This window comes from Anarhichas minor, unplaced genomic scaffold (genome assembly GCF_050575085.1).
Source record: "Anarhichas minor isolate MPS153535 unplaced genomic scaffold, ASM5057508v1 ptg000063l, whole genome shotgun sequence".
Lineage (NCBI taxonomy): Eukaryota > Metazoa > Chordata > Actinopteri > Perciformes > Anarhichadidae > Anarhichas > Anarhichas minor.
Window position 1 is genome coordinate 681,347 of NW_027466509.1, and position 19,489 is coordinate 700,835.

At 40.7% G+C, this 19,489-nt stretch overlaps 1 protein-coding gene across 1 annotated transcript in view; it reads right to left on the reverse strand.

Moving 5' to 3' along the window:
- Positions 1-19,489, reverse strand: part of whrnb (whirlin b) — a 96,186-nt gene that overhangs the window by 64,029 nt on the left and 12,668 nt on the right. The gene's annotated exons all lie outside the window — the stretch shown is intronic.

The following is a 19,489-nucleotide window of genomic DNA, read 5'->3' on the forward strand; positions in this document are numbered from 1 at the left end:
AGGGTGCAGGTTTAAAGAAGGGTGCAGGTATAAAGAAGGGTGCAGGTATAAAGAAGGGTGAAGGTATAAATAAGGGTGAAGGTTTAAAGAAGGGTGCAGGTTTAAAGAAGGGTGAAGGTATAAAGAAGGGTGCAGGTATAAAGAAGGGTGAAGGTATAAAGAAGGGTGAAGGTATAAATAAGGGTGCAGGTTTAAAGAAGGGTGCAGGTATAAAGAAGGGTGAAGGTATAAAGAAGGGTGAAGGTATAAATAAGGGTGCAGGTTTAAAGAAGGGTGCAGGTATAAAGAAGGGTGAAGGTATAAATAAGGGTGAAGGTATAAAGAAGGGTGCAGGTTTAAAGGAGGGTGAAGATATAAAGAAGGGTGCAGGTATAAAGAAGGGTGCAGGTTTAAAGAAGGGTGAAGGTTTAAAGAAGGGTGCAGGTTTAAAGGAGGGTGCAGGTATAAAGAAGGGTGCAGGTTTAAAGAAGGGTGAAGGTTTAAAGAAGGGTGAAGATATAAAGAAGGGTGCAGGTTTAAAGAAGGGTGCAGGTATAAAGAAGGGTGAAGGTTTAAAGAAGGGTGCAGGTATAAAGAAGGGTGAAGGTTTAAAGAAGGGTGCAGGTATAAAGAAGGGTGAAGGTTTAAAGAAGGGTGAAGGTATAAAGAAGGGTGAAGGTTTAAAGAAGGGTGCAGGTATAAAGAAGGGTGAAGGTTTAAAGAAGGGTGAAGATATAAAGAAGGGTGAAGGTTTAAAGAAGGGTGCAGGTATAAAGAAGGGTGAAGGTTTAAAGAAGGGTGAAGGTTTAAAGAAGGGTGAAGGTTTAAAGAAGGGTGCAGGTATAAAGAAGGGTGCAGGTTTAAAGAAGGGTGAAGGTATAAAGAAGGGTGCAGGTTTAAAGAAGGGTGAAGGTTTAAAGAAGGGTGCAGGTATAAAGAAGGGTGCAGGTTTAAAGGAGGGTGAAGGTTTAAAGAAGGGTGAAGATATAAAGAAGGGTGAAGGTTTAAAGAAGGGTGAAGGTTTAAAGAAGGGTGCAGGTATAAAGAAGGGTGCAGGTTTAAAGAAGGGTGAAAGTATAAAGAAGGGTGCAGGTTTAAAGAAGGGTGAAGGTATAAAGAAGGGTGCAGGTTTAAAGAAGGGTGCAGGTTTAAAGAAGGGTGCAGGTATAAAGAAGGGTGCAGGTTTAAAGGAGGGTGAAGGTTTAAAGAAGGGTGCAGGTATAAAGAAGGGTGCAGGTTTAAAGGAGGGTGAAGGTTTAAAGAAGGGTGCAGGTTTAAAGAAGGGTGAAGATATAAAGAAGGGTGAAGGTATAAAGAAGGGTGCAGGTTTAAAGAAGGGTGCAGGTTTAAAGAAGGGTGCAGGTATAAAGAAGGGTGCAGGTTTAAAGAAGGGTGCAGGTTTAAAGAAGGGTGCAGGTATAAAGAAGGGTGCAGGTATAAAGAAGGGTGCAGGTATAAAGAAGGGTGAAGGTTTAAAGAAGGGTGAAGGTATAAAGAAGGGTGAAGGTTTAAAGAAGGGTGAAGGTATAAAGAAGGGTGCAGGTATAAAGAAGGGTGCAGGTTTAAAGAAGGGTGAAGGTATAAAGAAGGGTGAAGGTATAAATAAGGGTGCAGGTATAAAGAAGGGTGAAGGTATAAAGAAGGGTGCAGGTATAAAGAAGGGTGAAGGTATAAAGAAGGGTGAAGGTATAAAGAAGGGTGCAGGTTTAAAGAAGGGTGAAGGTATAAATAAGGGTGAAGGTATAAAGAAGGGTGCAGGTTTAAAGGAGGGTGAAGATATAAAGAAGGGTGCAGGTATAAAGAAGGGTGCAGGTTTAAAGAAGGGTGAAGGTTTAAAGAAGGGTGCAGGTTTAAAGGAGGGTGAAGGTTTAAAGAAGGGTGCAGGTATAAAGAAGGGTGAAGGTTTAAAGAAGGGTGCAGGTATAAAGAAGGGTGAAGGTTTAAAGAAGGGTGAAGATATAAAGAAGGGTGAAGGTATAAATAAGGGTGAAGGTATAAATAAGGGTGCAGGTTTAAAGAAGGGTGCAGGTATAAAGAAGGGTGAAGGTATAAATAAGGGTGCAGGTATAAAGAAGGGTGAAGGTATAAAGAAGGGTGCAGGTATAAAGAAGGGTGAAGGTATAAAGAAGGGTGAAGGTATAAAGAAGGGTGCAGGTTTAAAGAAGGGTGAAGGTATAAATAAGGGTGAAGGTATAAAGAAGGGTGCAGGTTTAAAGGAGGGTGAAGATATAAAGAAGGGTGCAGGTATAAAGAAGGGTGCAGGTTTAAAGAAGGGTGAAGGTTTAAAGAAGGGTGCAGGTATAAAGAAGGGTGAAGGTTTAAAGAAGGGTGCAGGTATAAAGAAGGGTGAAGGTTTAAAGAAGGGTGAAGATATAAAGAAGGGTGAAGGTTTAAAGAAGGGTGCAGGTATAAAGAAGGGTAAAGGTTGAAAGAAGGGTGAAGGTATAAAGAAGGGTGAAGGTTTAAAGAAGGGTGCAGGTATAAAGAAGGGTGAAGGTATAAAGAAGGGTGAAGGTATAAAAAAGGGTGAAGGTTTAAAGAAGGGTGAAGGTATAAAGAAGGGTGAAGGTATAAAGAAGGGTGAAGGTTTAAAGAAGGGTGAAGATATAAAGAAGGGTGAAGGTATAAAAAAGGGTGAAGGTTTAAAGAAGGGTGAAGGTATAAAGAAGGGTGCAGGTTTAAAGAAGGGTGCAGGTATAAAGAAGGGTGCAGGTATAAAGAAGGGTGAAGGTATAAATAAGGGTGAAGGTTTAAAGAAGGGTGCAGGTTTAAAGAAGGGTGAAGGTATAAAGAAGGGTGCAGGTATAAAGAAGGGTGAAGGTATAAAGAAGGGTGAAGGTATAAATAAGGGTGCAGGTTTAAAGAAGGGTGCAGGTATAAAGAAGGGTGAAGGTATAAAGAAGGGTGAAGGTATAAATAAGGGTGCAGGTTTAAAGAAGGGTGCAGGTATAAAGAAGGGTGCAGGTTTAAAGGAGGGTGAAGATATAAAGAAGGGTGCAGGTATAAAGAAGGGTGCAGGTTTAAAGGAGGGTGAAGATATAAAGAAGGGTGCAGGTATAAAGAAGGGTGCAGGTTTAAAGAAGGGTGAAGGTTTAAAGAAGGGTGCAGGTTTAAAGGAGGGTGCAGGTATAAAGAAGGGTGCAGGTTTAAAGAAGGGTGAAGGTTTAAAGAAGGGTGAAGATATAAAGAAGGGTGCAGGTTTAAAGAAGGGTGCAGGTATAAAGAAGGGTGAAGGTTTAAAGAAGGGTGCAGGTATAAAGAAGGGTGAAGGTTTAAAGAAGGGTGCAGGTATAAAGAAGGGTGAAGGTTTAAAGAAGGGTGAAGGTATAAAGAAGGGTGAAGGTTTAAAGAAGGGTGCAGGTATAAAGAAGGGTGAAGGTTTAAAGAAGGGTGAAGATATAAAGAAGGGTGAAGGTTTAAAGAAGGGTGCAGGTATAAAGAAGGGTGAAGGTTTAAAGAAGGGTGAAGGTTTAAAGAAGGGTGAAGGTTTAAAGAAGGGTGCAGGTATAAAGAAGGGTGCAGGTTTAAAGAAGGGTGAAGGTATAAAGAAGGGTGCAGGTTTAAAGAAGGGTGAAGGTTTAAAGAAGGGTGCAGGTATAAAGAAGGGTGCAGGTTTAAAGGAGGGTGAAGGTTTAAAGAAGGGTGAAGATATAAAGAAGGGTGAAGGTTTAAAGAAGGGTGAAGGTTTAAAGAAGGGTGCAGGTATAAAGAAGGGTGCAGGTTTAAAGAAGGGTGAAAGTATAAAGAAGGGTGCAGGTTTAAAGAAGGGTGAAGGTATAAAGAAGGGTGCAGGTTTAAAGAAGGGTGCAGGTTTAAAGAAGGGTGCAGGTATAAAGAAGGGTGCAGGTTTAAAGGAGGGTGAAGGTTTAAAGAAGGGTGCAGGTATAAAGAAGGGTGCAGGTTTAAAGGAGGGTGAAGGTTTAAAGAAGGGTGCAGGTTTAAAGAAGGGTGAAGATATAAAGAAGGGTGAAGGTATAAAGAAGGGTGCAGGTTTAAAGAAGGGTGCAGGTTTAAAGAAGGGTGCAGGTATAAAGAAGGGTGCAGGTTTAAAGAAGGGTGCAGGTTTAAAGAAGGGTGCAGGTATAAAGAAGGGTGCAGGTATAAAGAAGGGTGCAGGTATAAAGAAGGGTGAAGGTTTAAAGAAGGGTGAAGGTATAAAGAAGGGTGAAGGTTTAAAGAAGGGTGAAGGTATAAAGAAGGGTGCAGGTATAAAGAAGGGTGCAGGTTTAAAGAAGGGTGAAGGTATAAAGAAGGGTGAAGGTATAAATAAGGGTGAAGGTATAAAGAAGGGTGAAGGTTTAAAGAAGGGTGCAGGTATAAAGAAGGGTGCAGGTATAAAGAAGGGTGAAGGTATAAAGAAGGGTGAAGGTATAAAGAAGGGTGCAGGTATAAAGAAGGGTGAAGGTATAAAGAAGGGTGAAGGTTTAAAGAAGGGTGAAGGTTTAAAGAAGGGTGCAGGTATAAAGAAGGGTGCAGGTATAAAGAAGGGTGAAGGTATAAAGAAGGGTGAAGGTTTAAAGAACGGTGAAGGTTTAAAGAAGGGTGCAGGTTTAAAGAAGGGTGCAGGTATAAAGAAGGGTGCAGGTATAAAGAAGGGTGCAGGTACAAAGAAGGGTGCAGGTACAAAGAAGGGTGAAGGTTTAAATAAGGGTGAAGGTATAAAGAAGGGTGCAGGTATAAAGAAGGGTGCAGGTTTAAAGAAGGGTGAAGGTATAAAGAAGGGTGAAGGTTTAAAGAAGGGTGAAGGTATAAAGGAGGGTGAAGGTTTAAAGAAGGGTGCAGGTATAAAGAAGGGTGCAGGTTTAAAGAAGGGTGCAGGTATAAAGAAGGGTGAAGGTATAAAGAAGGGTGAAGGTATAAATAAGGGTGAAGGTATAAAGAAGGGTGCAGGTATAAAGAAGGGTGAAGGTATAAAGAAGGGTGCAGGTTTAAAGAAGGGTGAAGATATAAAGAAGGGTGAAGGTATAAAAAAGGGTGAAGGTTTAAAGAAGGGTGAAGGTATAAAGAAGGGTGCAGGTTTAAAGAAGGGTGCAGGTATAAAGAAGGGTGCAGGTATAAAGAAGGGTGAAGGTATAAATAAGGGTGAAGGTTTAAAGAAGGGTGCAGGTATAAAGAAGGGTGAAGGTATAAAGAAGGGTGAAGGTATAAATAAGGGTGCAGGTTTAAAGAAGGGTGCAGGTATAAAGAAGGGTGAAGGTATAAATAAGGGTGAAGGTATAAATAAGGGTGCAGGTTTAAAGAAGGGTGCAGGTATAAAGAAGGGTGAAGGTATAAATAAGGGTGCAGGTATAAAGAAGGGTGAAGGTATAAAGAAGGGTGCAGGTATAAAGAAGGGTGAAGGTATAAAGAAGGGTGAAGGTATAAAGAAGGGTGCAGGTTTAAAGAAGGGTGAAGGTATAAATAAGGGTGAAGGTATAAAGAAGGGTGCAGGTTTAAAGGAGGGTGAAGATATAAAGAAGGGTGCAGGTATAAAGAAGGGTGCAGGTTTAAAGAAGGGTGAAGGTTTAAAGAAGGGTGCAGGTTTAAAGAAGGGTGCAGGTATAAAGAAGGGTGAAGGTTTAAAGAAGGGTGCAGGTATAAAGAAGGGTGAAGGTTTAAAGAAGGGTGAAGATATAAAGAAGGGTGAAGGTTTAAAGAAGGGTGCAGGTATAAAGAAGGGTAAAGGTTTAAAGAAGGGTGAAGGTATAAAGAAGGGTGAAGGTTTAAAGAAGGGTGCAGGTATAAAGAAGGGTGAAGGTTTAAAGAAGGGTGAAGGTATAAAGAAGGGTGCAGGTTTAAAGGAGGGTGAAGGTTTAAAGAAGGGTGCAGGTATAAAGAAGGGTGAAGGTTTAAAGAAGGGTGAAGGTATAAAGAAGGGTGAAGGTTTAAAGAAGGGTGAAGATATAAAGAAGGGTGCAGGTTTAAAGGAGGGTGAAGGTATAAAGAAGGGTGCAGGTTTAAAGGAGGGTGAAGGTTTAAAGAAGGGTGAAGGTATAAAGAAGGGTGAAGGTTTAAAGAAGGGTGAAGATATAAAGAAGGGTGCAGGTTTAAAGAAGGGTGCAGGTATAAAGAAGGGTGCAGGTTTAAAGGAGGGTGAAGGTTTAAAGAAGGGTGCAGGTTTAAAGAAGGGTGAAGATATAAAGAAGGGTGAAGGTATAAATAAGGGTGCAGGTATAAAGAAGGGTGCAGGTATAAAGAAGGGTGCAGGTATAAAGAAGGGTGAAGGTATAAAGAAGGGTGCAGGTATAAAGAAGGGTGCAGGTATAAAGAAGGGTGAAGGTATAAAGAAGGGTGCAGGTTTAAAGAAGGGTGAAGATATAAAGAAGGGTGAAGGTATAAAAAAGGGTGATGGTTTAAAGAAGGGTGAAGGTATAAAGAAGGGTGAAGGTATAAATAAGGGTGAAGGTTTAAAGAAGGGTGCAGGTATAAAGAAGGGTGAAGGTATAAAGAAGGGTGAAGGTATAAAGAAGGGTGAAGGTATAAAGAAGGGTGAAGGTATAAATAAGGGTGCAGGTTTAAAGAAGGGTGCAGGTATAAAGAAGGGTGAAGGTATAAATAAGGGTGCAGGTATAAAGAAGGGTGAAGGTATAAAGAAGGGTGCAGGTTTAAAGAAGGGTGCAGGTATAAAGAAGGGTGCAGGTATAAAGAAGGGTGAAGGTATAAATAAGGGTGAAGGTTTAAAGAAGGGTGCAGGTATAAAGAAGGGTGAAGGTATAAATAAGGGTGAAGGTTTAAAGAAGGGTGCAGGTATAAAAAAGGGTGAAGGTTTAAAGAAGGGTGCAGGTATAAAGAAGGGTGAAGGTATAAAGAAGGGTGAAGGTATAAATAAGGGTGAAGGTTTAAAGAAGGGTGCAGGTATAAAGAAGGGTGAAGGTTTAAAGAAGGGTGCAGGTATAAAGAAGGGTGAAGGTATAAAGAAGGGTGAAGGTATAAATAAGGGTGCAGGTTTAAAGAAGGGTGCAGGTATAAAGAAGGGTGAAGGTATAAATAAGGGTGCAGGTATAAAGAAGGGTGAAGGTATAAAGAAGGGTGCAGGTATAAAGAAGGGTGAAGGTATAAAGAAGGGTGAAGGTATAAAGAAGGGTGCAGGTTTAAAGAAGGGTGAAGGTATAAATAAGGGTGAAGGTATAAAGAAGGGTGCAGGTTTAAAGGAGGGTGAAGATATAAAGAAGGGTGCAGGTATAAAGAAGGGTGCAGGTTTAAAGAAGGGTGAAGGTTTAAAGAAGGGTGCAGGTTTAAAGGAGGGTGAAGGTTTAAAGAAGGGTGCAGGTATAAAGAAGGGTGAAGGTTTAAAGAAGGGTGCAGGTATAAAGAAGGGTGAAGATATAAAGAAGGGTGAAGGTTTAAAGAAGGGTGAAGGTATAAAGAAGGGTGAAGGTTTAAAGAAGGGTGAAGGTATAAAGAAGGGTGCAGGTTTAAAGGAGGGTGAAGGTTTAAAGAAGGGTGCAGGTATAAAGAAGGGTGAAGGTTTAAAGAAGGGTGAAGGTATAAAGAAGGGTGCAGGTTTAAAGAAGGGTGCAGGTATAAAGAAGGGTGCAGGTTTAAAGGAGGGTGAAGGTTTAAAGAAGGGTGCAGGTTTAAAGAAGGGTGAAGATATAAAGAAGGGTGAAGGTTTAAAGAAGGGTGCAGGTATAAAGAAGGGTGCAGGTTTAAAGAAGGGTGCAGGTATAAAGAAGGGTGAAGGTTTAAAGAAGGGTGAAGGTATAAAGAAGGGTGCAGGTATAAAGAAGGGTGAAGGTATAAAGAAGGGTGCAGGTTTAAAGAAGGGTGAAGGTTTAAAGAAGGGTGAAGGTATAAAGAAGGGTGCAGGTATAAAGAAGGGTGAAGGTATAAAGAAGGGTGCAGGTTTAAAGAAGGGTGAAGATATAAAGAAGGGTGAAGGTATAAAAAAGGGTGAAGGTTTAAAGAAGGGTGAAGGTATAAAGAAGGGTGAAGGTATAAAAAAGGGTGAAGGTTTAAAGAAGGGTGAAGGTATAAAGAAGGGTGAAGGTATAAATAAGGGTGAAGGTTTAAAGAAGGGTGCAGGTATAAAGAAGGGTGAAGGTATAAATAAGGGTGCAGGTATAAAGAAGGGTGAAGGTATAAAGAAGGGTGAAGGTATAAAAAAGGGTGCAGGTTTAAAGAAGGGTGAAGGTATAAATAAGGGTGCAGGTATAAAGAAGGGTGAAGGTATAAAGAAGGGTGAAGGTATAAAGAAGGGTGCAGGTTTAAAGAAGGGTGCAGGTATAAAGAAGGGTGAAGGTATAAAGAAGGGTGAAGGTATAAAGAAGGGTGAAGGTATAAAGAAGGGTGAAGGTATAAAGAAGGGTGAAGGTATAAATAAGGGTGAAGGTTTAAAGAAGGGTGCAGGTATAAAGAAGGGTGAAGGTATAAAGAAGGGTGAAGGTATAAAGAAGGGTGAAGGTATAAAGAAGGGTGAAGGTATAAATAAGGGTGCAGGTTTAAAGAAGGGTGCAGGTATAAAGAAGGGTGAAGGTATAAATAAGGGTGCAGGTATAAAGAAGGGTGAAGGTATAAAGAAGGGTGCAGGTTTAAAGAAGGGTGCAGGTATAAAGAAGGGTGCAGGTATAAAGAAGGGTGAAGGTATAAATAAGGGTGAAGGTTTAAAGAAGGGTGCAGGTATAAAGAAGGGTGAAGGTATAAAGAAGGGTGAAGGTATAAAGAAGGGTGAAGGTATAAATAAGGGTGCAGGTATAAAGAAGGGTGAAGGTATAAAGAAGGGTGCAGGTATAAAGAAGGGTGAAGGTATAAAGAAGGGTGAAGGTATAAAGAAGGGTGCAGGTTTAAAGAAGGGTGAAGGTATAAATAAGGGTGAAGGTATAAAGAAGGGTGCAGGTTTAAAGAAGGGTGAAGGTATAAATAAGGGTGAAGGTATAAAGAAGGGTGCAGGTTTAAAGAAGGGTGAAGATATAAAGAAGGGTGAAGGTATAAAAAAGGGTGAAGGTTTAAAGAAGGGTGAAGGTATAAAGAAGGGTGAAGGTATAAATAAGGGTGAAGGTTTAAAGAAGGGTGCAGGTATAAAGAAGGGTGAAGGTATAAATAAGGGTGCAGGTATAAAGAAGGGTGAAGGTATAAAGAAGGGTGAAGGTATAAAAAAGGGTGCAGGTTTAAAGAAGGGTGAAGGTATAAATAAGGGTGCAGGTATAAAGAAGGGTGAAGGTATAAAGAAGGGTGAAGGTATAAAGAAGGGTGCAGGTTTAAAGAAGGGTGAAGGTATGAATAAGGGTGAAGGTATAAAGAAGGGTGCAGGTTTAAAGGAGGGTGAAGATATAAAGAAGGGTGCAGGTTTAAAGGAGGGTGAAGATATAAAGAAGGGTGAAGGTATAAAGAAGGGTGCAGGTATAAAGAAGGGTGAAGGTATAAAGAAGGGTGCAGGTTTAAAGAAGGGTGAAGATATAAAGAAGGGTGAAGGTATAAAAAAGGGTGAAGGTTTAAAGAAGGGTGAAGGTATAAAGAAGGGTGCAGGTTTAAAGAAGGGTGAAGATATAAAGAAGGGTGAAGGTATAAAAAAGGGTGAAGGTTTAAAGAAGGGTGAAGGTATAAAGAAGGGTGCAGGTTTAAAGAAGGGTGCAGGTATAAAGAAGGGTGCAGGTATAAAGAAGGGTGAAGGTATAAATAAGGGTGAAGGTTTAAAGAAGGGTGCAGGTTTAAAGAAGGGTGCAGGTATAAAGAAGGGTGAAGGTATAAAGAAGGGTGAAGGTATAAATAAGGGTGCAGGTTTAAAGAAGGGTGCAGGTATAAAGAAGGGTGAAGGTATAAATAAGGGTGCAGGTTTAAAGAAGGGTGCAGGTATAAAGAAGGGTGAAGGTATAAATAAGGGTGCAGGTATAAAGAAGGGTGAAGGTATAAAGAAGGGTGCAGGTATAAAGAAGGGTGCAGGTATAAAGAAGGGTGAAGGTATAAATAAGGGTGAAGGTTTAAAGAAGGGTGCAGGTTTAAAGAAGGGTGCAGGTATAAAGAAGGGTGAAGGTATAAAGAAGGGTGAAGGTATAAATAAGGGTGCAGGTTTAAAGAAGGGTGCAGGTATAAAGAAGGGTGAAGGTATAAATAAGGGTGCAGGTTTAAAGAAGGGTGCAGGTATAAAGAAGGGTGAAGGTATAAATAAGGGTGCAGGTATAAAGAAGGGTGAAGGTATAAAGAAGGGTGCAGGTATAAAGAAGGGTGAAGGTATAAAGAAGGGTGAAGGTATAAAGAAGGGTGCAGGTTTAAAGAAGGGTGAAGGTATAAATAAGGGTGAAGGTATAAAGAAGGGTGCAGGTTTAAAGGAGGGTGAAGATATAAAGAAGGGTGCAGGTATAAAGAAGGGTGAAGGTATAAAGAAGGGTGAAGGTATAAATAAGGGTGAAGGTATAAAGAAGGGTGCAGGTATAAAGAAGGGTGAAGGTATAAAGAAGGGTGCAGGTTTAAAGAAGGGTGAAGATATAAAGAAGGGTGAAGGTATAAAAAAGGGTGAAGGTTTAAAGAAGGGTGAAGGTATAAAGAAGGGTGCAGGTTTAAAGAAGGGTGCAGGTATAAAGAAGGGTGCAGGTATAAAGAAGGGTGAAGGTATAAATAAGGGTGAAGGTTTAAAGAAGGGTGCAGGTTTAAAGAAGGGTGCAGGTATAAAGAAGGGTGAAGGTATAAAGAAGGGTGAAGGTATAAATAAGGGTGCAGGTTTAAAGAAGGGTGCAGGTATAAAGAAGGGTGAAGGTATAAATAAGGGTGCAGGTATAAAGAAGGGTGAAGGTATAAAGAAGGGTGCAGGTATAAAGAAGGGTGAAGGTATAAAGAAGGGTGAAGGTATAAAGAAGGGTGCAGGTTTAAAGAAGGGTGAAGGTATAAATAAGGGTGAAGGTATAAAGAAGGGTGCAGGTTTAAAGGAGGGTGAAGATATAAAGAAGGGTGCAGGTATAAAGAAGGGTGCAGGTTTAAAGAAGGGTGAAGGTTTAAAGAAGGGTGCAGGTTTAAAGGAGGGTGAAGGTTTAAAGAAGGGTGCAGGTATAAAGAAGGGTGAAGGTTTAAAGAAGGGTGCAGGTATAAAGAAGGGTGAAGGTTTAAAGAAGGGTGAAGATATAAAGAAGGGTGAAGGTTTAAAGAAGGGTGCAGGTATAAAGAAGGGTGAAGGTTTAAAGAAGGGTGAAGGTATAAAGAAGGGTGAAGGTTTAAAGAAGGGTGAAGGTATAAAGAAGGGTGCAGGTATAAAGAAGGGTGAAGGTTTAAAGAAGGGTGAAGGTATAAAGAAGGGTGAAGGTTTAAAGGAGGGTGAAGGTTTAAAGAAGGGTGCAGGTATAAAGAAGGGTGAAGGTTTAAAGAAGGGTGAAGGTATAAAGAAGGGTGCAGGTTTAAAGGAGGGTGAAGGTTTAAAGAAGGGTGCAGGTATAAAGAAGGGTGAAGGTTTAAAGAAGGGTGAAGGTATAAAGAAGGGTGCAGGTTTAAAGAAGGGTGCAGGTATAAAGAAGGGTGCAGGTTTAAAGGAGGGTGAAGGTTTAAAGAAGGGTGCAGGTTTAAAGAAGGGTGAAGATATAAAGAAGGGTGAAGGTTTAAAGAAGGGTGCAGGTATAAAGAAGGGTGCAGGTTTAAAGAAGGGTGCAGGTATAAAGAAGGGTGAAGGTTTAAAGAAGGGTGAAGGTATAAAGAAGGGTGCAGGTTTAAAGAAGGGTGAAGGTTTAAAGAAGGGTGAAGATATAAAGAAGGGTGCAGGTTTAAAGAAGGGTGCAGGTATAAAGAAGGGTGAAGGTTTAAAGAAGGGTGCAGGTATAAAGAAGGGTGAAGGTATAAATAAGGGTGAAGGTTTAAAGAAGGGTGCAGGTTTAAAGAAGGGTGAAGGTATAAATAAGGGTGAAGGTATAAAGAAGGGTGCAGGTTTAAAGAAGGGTGAAGGTATAAATAAGGGTGAAGGTATAAAGAAGGGTGCAGGTTTAAAGAAGGGTGAAGATATAAAGAAGGGTGAAGGTATAAAAAAGGGTGAAGGTTTAAAGAAGGGTGAAGGTATAAAGAAGGGTGAAGGTATAAATAAGGGTGAAGGTTTAAAGAAGGGTGCAGGTATAAAGAAGGGTGAAGGTATAAATAAGGGTGCAGGTATAAAGAAGGGTGAAGGTATAAAGAAGGGTGAAGGTATAAAAAAGGGTGCAGGTTTAAAGAAGGGTGAAGGTATAAATAAGGGTGCAGGTATAAAGAAGGGTGAAGGTATAAAGAAGGGTGAAGGTATAAAGAAGGGTGCAGGTTTAAAGAAGGGTGAAGGTATGAATAAGGGTGAAGGTATAAAGAAGGGTGCAGGTTTAAAGGAGGGTGAAGATATAAAGAAGGGTGCAGGTTTAAAGGAGGGTGAAGATATAAAGAAGGGTGAAGGTATAAAGAAGGGTGCAGGTATAAAGAAGGGTGAAGGTATAAAGAAGGGTGCAGGTTTAAAGAAGGGTGAAGATATAAAGAAGGGTGAAGGTATAAAAAAGGGTGAAGGTTTAAAGAAGGGTGAAGGTATAAAGAAGGGTGCAGGTTTAAAGAAGGGTGAAGATATAAAGAAGGGTGAAGGTATAAAAAAGGGTGAAGGTTTAAAGAAGGGTGAAGGTATAAAGAAGGGTGCAGGTTTAAAGAAGGGTGCAGGTATAAAGAAGGGTGCAGGTATAAAGAAGGGTGAAGGTATAAATAAGGGTGAAGGTTTAAAGAAGGGTGCAGGTTTAAAGAAGGGTGCAGGTATAAAGAAGGGTGAAGGTATAAAGAAGGGTGAAGGTATAAATAAGGGTGCAGGTTTAAAGAAGGGTGCAGGTATAAAGAAGGGTGAAGGTATAAATAAGGGTGCAGGTTTAAAGAAGGGTGCAGGTATAAAGAAGGGTGAAGGTATAAATAAGGGTGCAGGTATAAAGAAGGGTGAAGGTATAAAGAAGGGTGCAGGTATAAAGAAGGGTGCAGGTATAAAGAAGGGTGAAGGTATAAATAAGGGTGAAGGTTTAAAGAAGGGTGCAGGTTTAAAGAAGGGTGCAGGTATAAAGAAGGGTGAAGGTATAAAGAAGGGTGAAGGTATAAATAAGGGTGCAGGTTTAAAGAAGGGTGCAGGTATAAAGAAGGGTGAAGGTATAAATAAGGGTGCAGGTTTAAAGAAGGGTGCAGGTATAAAGAAGGGTGAAGGTATAAATAAGGGTGCAGGTATAAAGAAGGGTGAAGGTATAAAGAAGGGTGCAGGTATAAAGAAGGGTGAAGGTATAAAGAAGGGTGAAGGTATAAAGAAGGGTGCAGGTTTAAAGAAGGGTGAAGGTATAAATAAGGGTGAAGGTATAAAGAAGGGTGCAGGTTTAAAGGAGGGTGAAGATATAAAGAAGGGTGCAGGTATAAAGAAGGGTGAAGGTATAAAGAAGGGTGAAGGTATAAATAAGGGTGAAGGTATAAAGAAGGGTGCAGGTATAAAGAAGGGTGAAGGTATAAAGAAGGGTGCAGGTTTAAAGAAGGGTGAAGATATAAAGAAGGGTGAAGGTATAAAAAAGGGTGAAGGTTTAAAGAAGGGTGAAGGTATAAAGAAGGGTGCAGGTTTAAAGAAGGGTGCAGGTATAAAGAAGGGTGCAGGTATAAAGAAGGGTGAAGGTATAAATAAGGGTGAAGGTTTAAAGAAGGGTGCAGGTTTAAAGAAGGGTGCAGGTATAAAGAAGGGTGAAGGTATAAAGAAGGGTGAAGGTATAAATAAGGGTGCAGGTTTAAAGAAGGGTGCAGGTATAAAGAAGGGTGAAGGTATAAATAAGGGTGCAGGTATAAAGAAGGGTGAAGGTATAAAGAAGGGTGCAGGTATAAAGAAGGGTGAAGGTATAAAGAAGGGTGAAGGTATAAAGAAGGGTGCAGGTTTAAAGAAGGGTGAAGGTATAAATAAGGGTGAAGGTATAAAGAAGGGTGCAGGTTTAAAGGAGGGTGAAGATATAAAGAAGGGTGCAGGTATAAAGAAGGGTGCAGGTTTAAAGAAGGGTGAAGGTTTAAAGAAGGGTGCAGGTTTAAAGGAGGGTGAAGGTTTAAAGAAGGGTGCAGGTATAAAGAAGGGTGAAGGTTTAAAGAAGGGTGCAGGTATAAAGAAGGGTGAAGGTTTAAAGAAGGGTGAAGATATAAAGAAGGGTGAAGGTTTAAAGAAGGGTGCAGGTATAAAGAAGGGTGAAGGTTTAAAGAAGGGTGAAGGTATAAAGAAGGGTGAAGGTTTAAAGAAGGGTGAAGGTATAAAGAAGGGTGCAGGTATAAAGAAGGGTGAAGGTTTAAAGAAGGGTGAAGGTATAAAGAAGGGTGAAGGTTTAAAGGAGGGTGAAGGTTTAAAGAAGGGTGCAGGTATAAAGAAGGGTGAAGGTTTAAAGAAGGGTGAAGGTATAAAGAAGGGTGCAGGTTTAAAGGAGGGTGAAGGTTTAAAGAAGGGTGCAGGTATAAAGAAGGGTGAAGGTTTAAAGAAGGGTGAAGGTATAAAGAAGGGTGCAGGTTTAAAGAAGGGTGCAGGTATAAAGAAGGGTGCAGGTTTAAAGGAGGGTGAAGGTTTAAAGAAGGGTGCAGGTTTAAAGAAGGGTGAAGATATAAAGAAGGGTGAAGGTTTAAAGAAGGGTGCAGGTATAAAGAAGGGTGCAGGTTTAAAGAAGGGTGCAGGTATAAAGAAGGGTGAAGGTTTAAAGAAGGGTGAAGGTATAAAGAAGGGTGCAGGTTTAAAGAAGGGTGAAGGTTTAAAGAAGGGTGAAGGTATAAAGAAGGGTGAAGGTATAAAGAAGGGTGCAGGTTTAAAGAAGGGTGAAGGTATAAAAAAGGGTGAAGGTTTAAAGAAGGGTGAAGGTATAAAGAAGGGTGAAGGTATAAAGAAGGGTGAAGGTATAAAGAAGGGTGAAGGTATAAAGAAGGGTGAAGGTATAAAGAAGGGTGAAGGTATAAATAAGGGTGCAGGTTTAAAGAAGGGTGCAGGTATAAAGAAGGGTGAAGGTATAAATAAGGGTGCAGGTATAAAGAAGGGTGAAGGTATAAAGAAGGGTGCAGGTATAAAGAAGGGTGAAGGTATAAAGAAGGGTGAAGGTATAAAGAAGGGTGCAGGTTTAAAGAAGGGTGAAGGTATAAATAAGGGTGAAGGTATAAAGAAGGGTGCAGGTTTAAAGGAGGGTGAAGATATAAAGAAGGGTGCAGGTATAAAGAAGGGTGCAGGTTTAAAGAAGGGTGCAGGTTTAAAGAAGGGTGCAGGTATAAAGAAGGGTGAAGGTATAAAGAAGGGTGAAGGTATAAAAAAGGGTGAAGGTATAAAAAAGGGTGAAGGTTTAAAGAAGGGTGAAGGTATAAAGAAGGGTGAAGGTTTAAAGAAGGGTGAAGATATAAAGAAGGGTGAAGGTATAAAAAAGGGTGAAGGTTTAAAGAAGGGTGAAGGTATAAAGAAGGGTGAAGGTATAAAGAAGGGTGAAGGTATAAAGAAGGGTGAAGGTATAAATAAGGGTGCAGGTTTAAAGAAGGGTGCAGGTATAAAGAAGGGTGAAGGTATAAATAAGGGTGCAGGTATAAAGAAGGGTGAAGGTATAAAGAAGGGTGCAGGTATAAAGAAGGGTGAAGGTATAAAGAAGGGTGAAGGTATAAAGAAGGGTGCAGGTTTAAAGAAGGGTGAAGGTATAAATAAGGGTGAAGGTATAAAGAAGGGTGCAGGTTTAAAGGAGGGTGAAGATATAAAGAAGGGTGCAGGTATAAAGAAGGGTGCAGGTTTAAAGAAGGGTGCAGGTTTAAAGAAGGGTGCAGGTATAAAGAAGGGTGAAGGTATAAAGAAGGGTGAAGGTATAAAAAAGGGTGAAGGTATAAAAAAGGGTGAAGGTTTAAAGAAGGGTGAAGGTATAAAGAAGGGTGAAGGTTTAAAGAAGGGTGAAGATATAAAGAAGGGTGAAGGTATAAAAAAGGGTGAAGGTTTAAAGAAGGGTGAAGGTATAAAGAAGGGTGCAGGTTTAAAGAAGGGTGCAGGTATAAAGAAGGGTGCAGGTATAAAGAAGGTTGAAGGTATAAATAAGGGTGAAGGTTTAAAGAAGGGTGCAGGTTTAAAGAAGGGTGAAGGTATAAAGAAGGGTGCAGGTATAAAGAAGGGTGAAGGTATAAAGAAGGGTGAAGGTATAAATAAGGGTGCAGGTTTAAAGAAGGGTGCAGGTATAAAGAAGGGTGAAGGTATAAATAAGGGTGAAGGTATAAAGAAGGGTGCAGGTTTAAAGGAGGGTGAAGATATAAAGAAGGGTGAAGGTTTAAAGAAGGGTGCAGGTATAAAGAAGGGTGAAGGTTTAAAGAAGGGTGAAGATATAAAGAAGGGTGAAGGTTTAAAGAAGGGTGCAGGTATAAAGAAGGGTGAAGGTATAAATAAGGGTGCAGGTATAAAGAAGGGTGCAGGTTTAAAGAAGGGTGAAGGTTTAAAGAAGGGTGCAGGTATAAAGAAGGGTGAAGGTTTAAAGAAGGGTGAAGATATAAAGAAGGGTGCAGGTTTAAAGAAGGGTGCAGGTATAAAGAAGGGTGAAGGTATAAAGAAGGGTGCAGGTTTAAAGGAGGGTGCAGGTATAAAGAAGGGTGCAGGTTTAAAGGAGGGTGCAGGTATAAAGAAGGGTGCAGGTTTAAAGAAGGGTGAAGGTTTAAAGAAGGGTGAAGATATAAAGAAGGGTGCAGGTTTAAAGAAGGGTGCAGGTATAAAGAAGGGTGAAGGTTTAAAGAAGGGTGAAGGTTTAAAGAAGGGTGAAGATATAAAGAAGGGTGCAGGTTTAAAGAAGGGTGCAGGTATAAAGAAGGGTGAAGGTTTAAAGAAGGGTGCAGGTATAAAGAAGGGTGAAGGTATAAATAAGGGTGAAGGTTTAAAGAAGGGTGCAGGTTTAAAGAAGGGTGAAGGTATAAATAAGGGTGAAGGTTTAAAGAAGGGTGCAGGTTTAAAGAAGGGTGAAGGTATAAATAAGGGTGCAGGTATAAAGAAGGGTGAAGGTATAAATAAGGGTGAAGGTTTAAAGAAGGGTGCAGGTTTAAAGAAGGGTGAAGGTATAAAGAAGGGTGCAGGTATAAAGAAGGGTGAAGGTATAAAGAAGGGTGAAGGTATAAATAAGGGTGCAGGTTTAAAGAAGGGTGCAGGTATAAAGAAGGGTGAAGGTATAAATAAGGGTGAAGGTATAAAGAAGGGTGCAGGTTTAAAGGAGGGTGAAGATATAAAGAAGGGTGAAGGTTTAAAGAAGGGTGCAGGTATAAAGAAGGGTGAAGGTTTAAAGAAGGGTGCAGGTATAAATAAGGGTGAAGGTATAAATAAGGGTGCAGGTATAAAGAAGGGTGCAGGTTTAAAGAAGGGTGAAGGTTTAAAGAAGGGTGCAGGTTTAGAGAAGGGTGCAGGTATAAAGAAGGGTGCAGGTTTAAAGAAGGGTGAAGGTATAAAGAAGGGTGCAGGTTTAAAGAAGGGTGAAGGTATAAAGAAGGGTGCAGGTTTAAAGAAGGGTGCAGGTTTAAAGAAGGGTGCAGGTATAAAGAAGGGTGCAGGTTTAAAGAAGGGTGAAGGTTTAAAGAAGGGTGAAGGTTTAAAGAAGGGTGAAGGTATAAAGAAGGGTGCAGGTTTAAAGAAGGGTGAAGGTTTAAAGAAGGGTGAAGGTATAAAGAAGGGTGAAGGTTTAAAGAAGGGTGAAGGTATAAAGAAGGGTGAAGGTTTAAAGAAGGGTGAAGGTATAAAGAAGGGTGCAGGTTTAAAGAAGGGTGAAGGTATAAAGAAGGGTGAAGGTATAAAGAAGGGTGAAGGTTTAAAGAAGGGTGAAGGTATAAAGAAGGGTGCAGGTTTAAAGGAGGGTGCAGGTTTAAAGGAGGGTGCAGGTATAAAGAAGGGTGCAGGTTTAAAGGAGGGTGCAGGTATAAAGAAGGGTGCAGGTTTAAAGAAGGGTGAAGGTTTAAAGAAGGGTGCAGGTTTAAAGGAGGGTGAAGATATAAAGAAGGGTGCAGGTTTAAAGAAGGGTGCAGGTATAAAGAAGGGTGAAGGTTTAAAGAAGGGTGCAGGTATAAAGAAGGGTGAAGGTTTAAAGAAGGGTGCAGGTATAAAGAAGGGTGAAAGTTTAAAGAAGGGTGAAGGTTTAAAGAAGGGTGCAGGTTTAAAGGAGGGTGAAGGTTTAAAGAAGGGTGAAGATATAAAGAAGGGTGAAGGTTTAAAGAAGGGTGAAGGTTTAAAGAAGGGTGCAGGTATAAAGAAGGGTGCAGGTTTAAAGAAGGGTGAAGGTATAAAGAAGGGTGCAGGTTTAAAGAAGGGTGAAGGTATAAAGAAGGGTGCAGGTTTAAAGAAGGGTGCAGGTATAAAGAAGGGTGCAGGTATAAAGAAGGGTGCAGGTTTAAAGAAGGGTGAAGGTATAAAGAAGGGTGCAGGTTTAAAGAAGGGTGAAGGTATAAAGAAGGGTGCAGGTTTAAAGAAGGGTGCAGGTTTAAAGAAGGGTGCAGGTATAAAGAAGGGTGCAGGTTTAAAGAAGGGTGCAGGTTTAAAGAAGGGTGCAGGTATAAAGAAGGGTGCAGGTTTAAAGAAGGGTGAAGGTTTAAAGAAGGGTGAAGGTTTAAAGAAGGGTGCAGGTATAAAGAAGGGTGCAGGTTTAAAGAAGGGTGAAGGTATAAAGAAGGGTGCAGGTTTAAAGAAGGGTGCAGGTTTAAAGAAGGGTGCAGGTATAAAGAAGGGTGCAGGTATAAAGAAGGGTGCAGGTTTAAAGAAGGGTGAAGGTATAAAGAAGGGTGCAGGTTTAAAGAAGGGTGAAGGTATAAAGAAGGGTGCAGGTTTAAAGAAGGGTGCAGGTTTAAAGAAGGGTGCAGGTATAAAGAAGGGTGCAGGTTTAAAGAAGGGTGAAGGTTTAAAGAAGGGTGAAGGTTTAAAGAAGGGTGAAGGTATAAAGAAGGGTGCAGGTTTAAAGAAGGGTGAAGGTTTAAAGAAGGGTGAAGGTATAAAGAAGGGTGAAGGTTTAAAGAAGGGTGAAGGTATAAAGAAGGGTGAAGGTTTAAAGAAGGGTGAAGGTATAAAGAAGGGTGCAGGTTTAAAGAAGGGTGAAGGTATAAAGAAGGGTGAAGGTATAAAGAAGGGTGAAGGTTTAAAGAAGGGTGAAGGTATAAAGAAGGGTGCAGGTTTAAAGAAGGGTGAAGGTTTAAAGAAGGGTGAAGGTTTAAAGAAGGGTGAAGGTATAAAGAAGGGTGCAGGTTTAAAGAAGGGTGAAGGTTTAAAGAAGGGTGCAGGTATAAAGAAGGGTGAAGGTTTAAAGAAGGGTGAAGGTATAAAGAAGGGTGCAGGTTTAAAGAAGGGTGCAGGTTTAAAGAAGGGTGCAGGTATAAAGAAGGGTGCAGGTTTAAAGGAGGGTGAAGGTTTAAAGAAGGGTGCAGGTATAAAGAAGGGTGCAGGTTTAAAGGAGGGTGAAGGTTTAAAGAAGGGTGCAGGTTTAAAGAAGGGTGAAGATATAAAGAAGGGTGAAGGTTTAAAGAAGGGTGAAGGTTTAAAGAAGGGTGCAGGTATAAAGAAGGGTGCACGTATAAAGGAGGGTGAAGGTATAAAGAAGGGTGCAGGTTTAAAGGAGGGTGAAGGTTTAAAGAAGGGTGAAGGTTTAAAGAAGGGTGAAGGTAT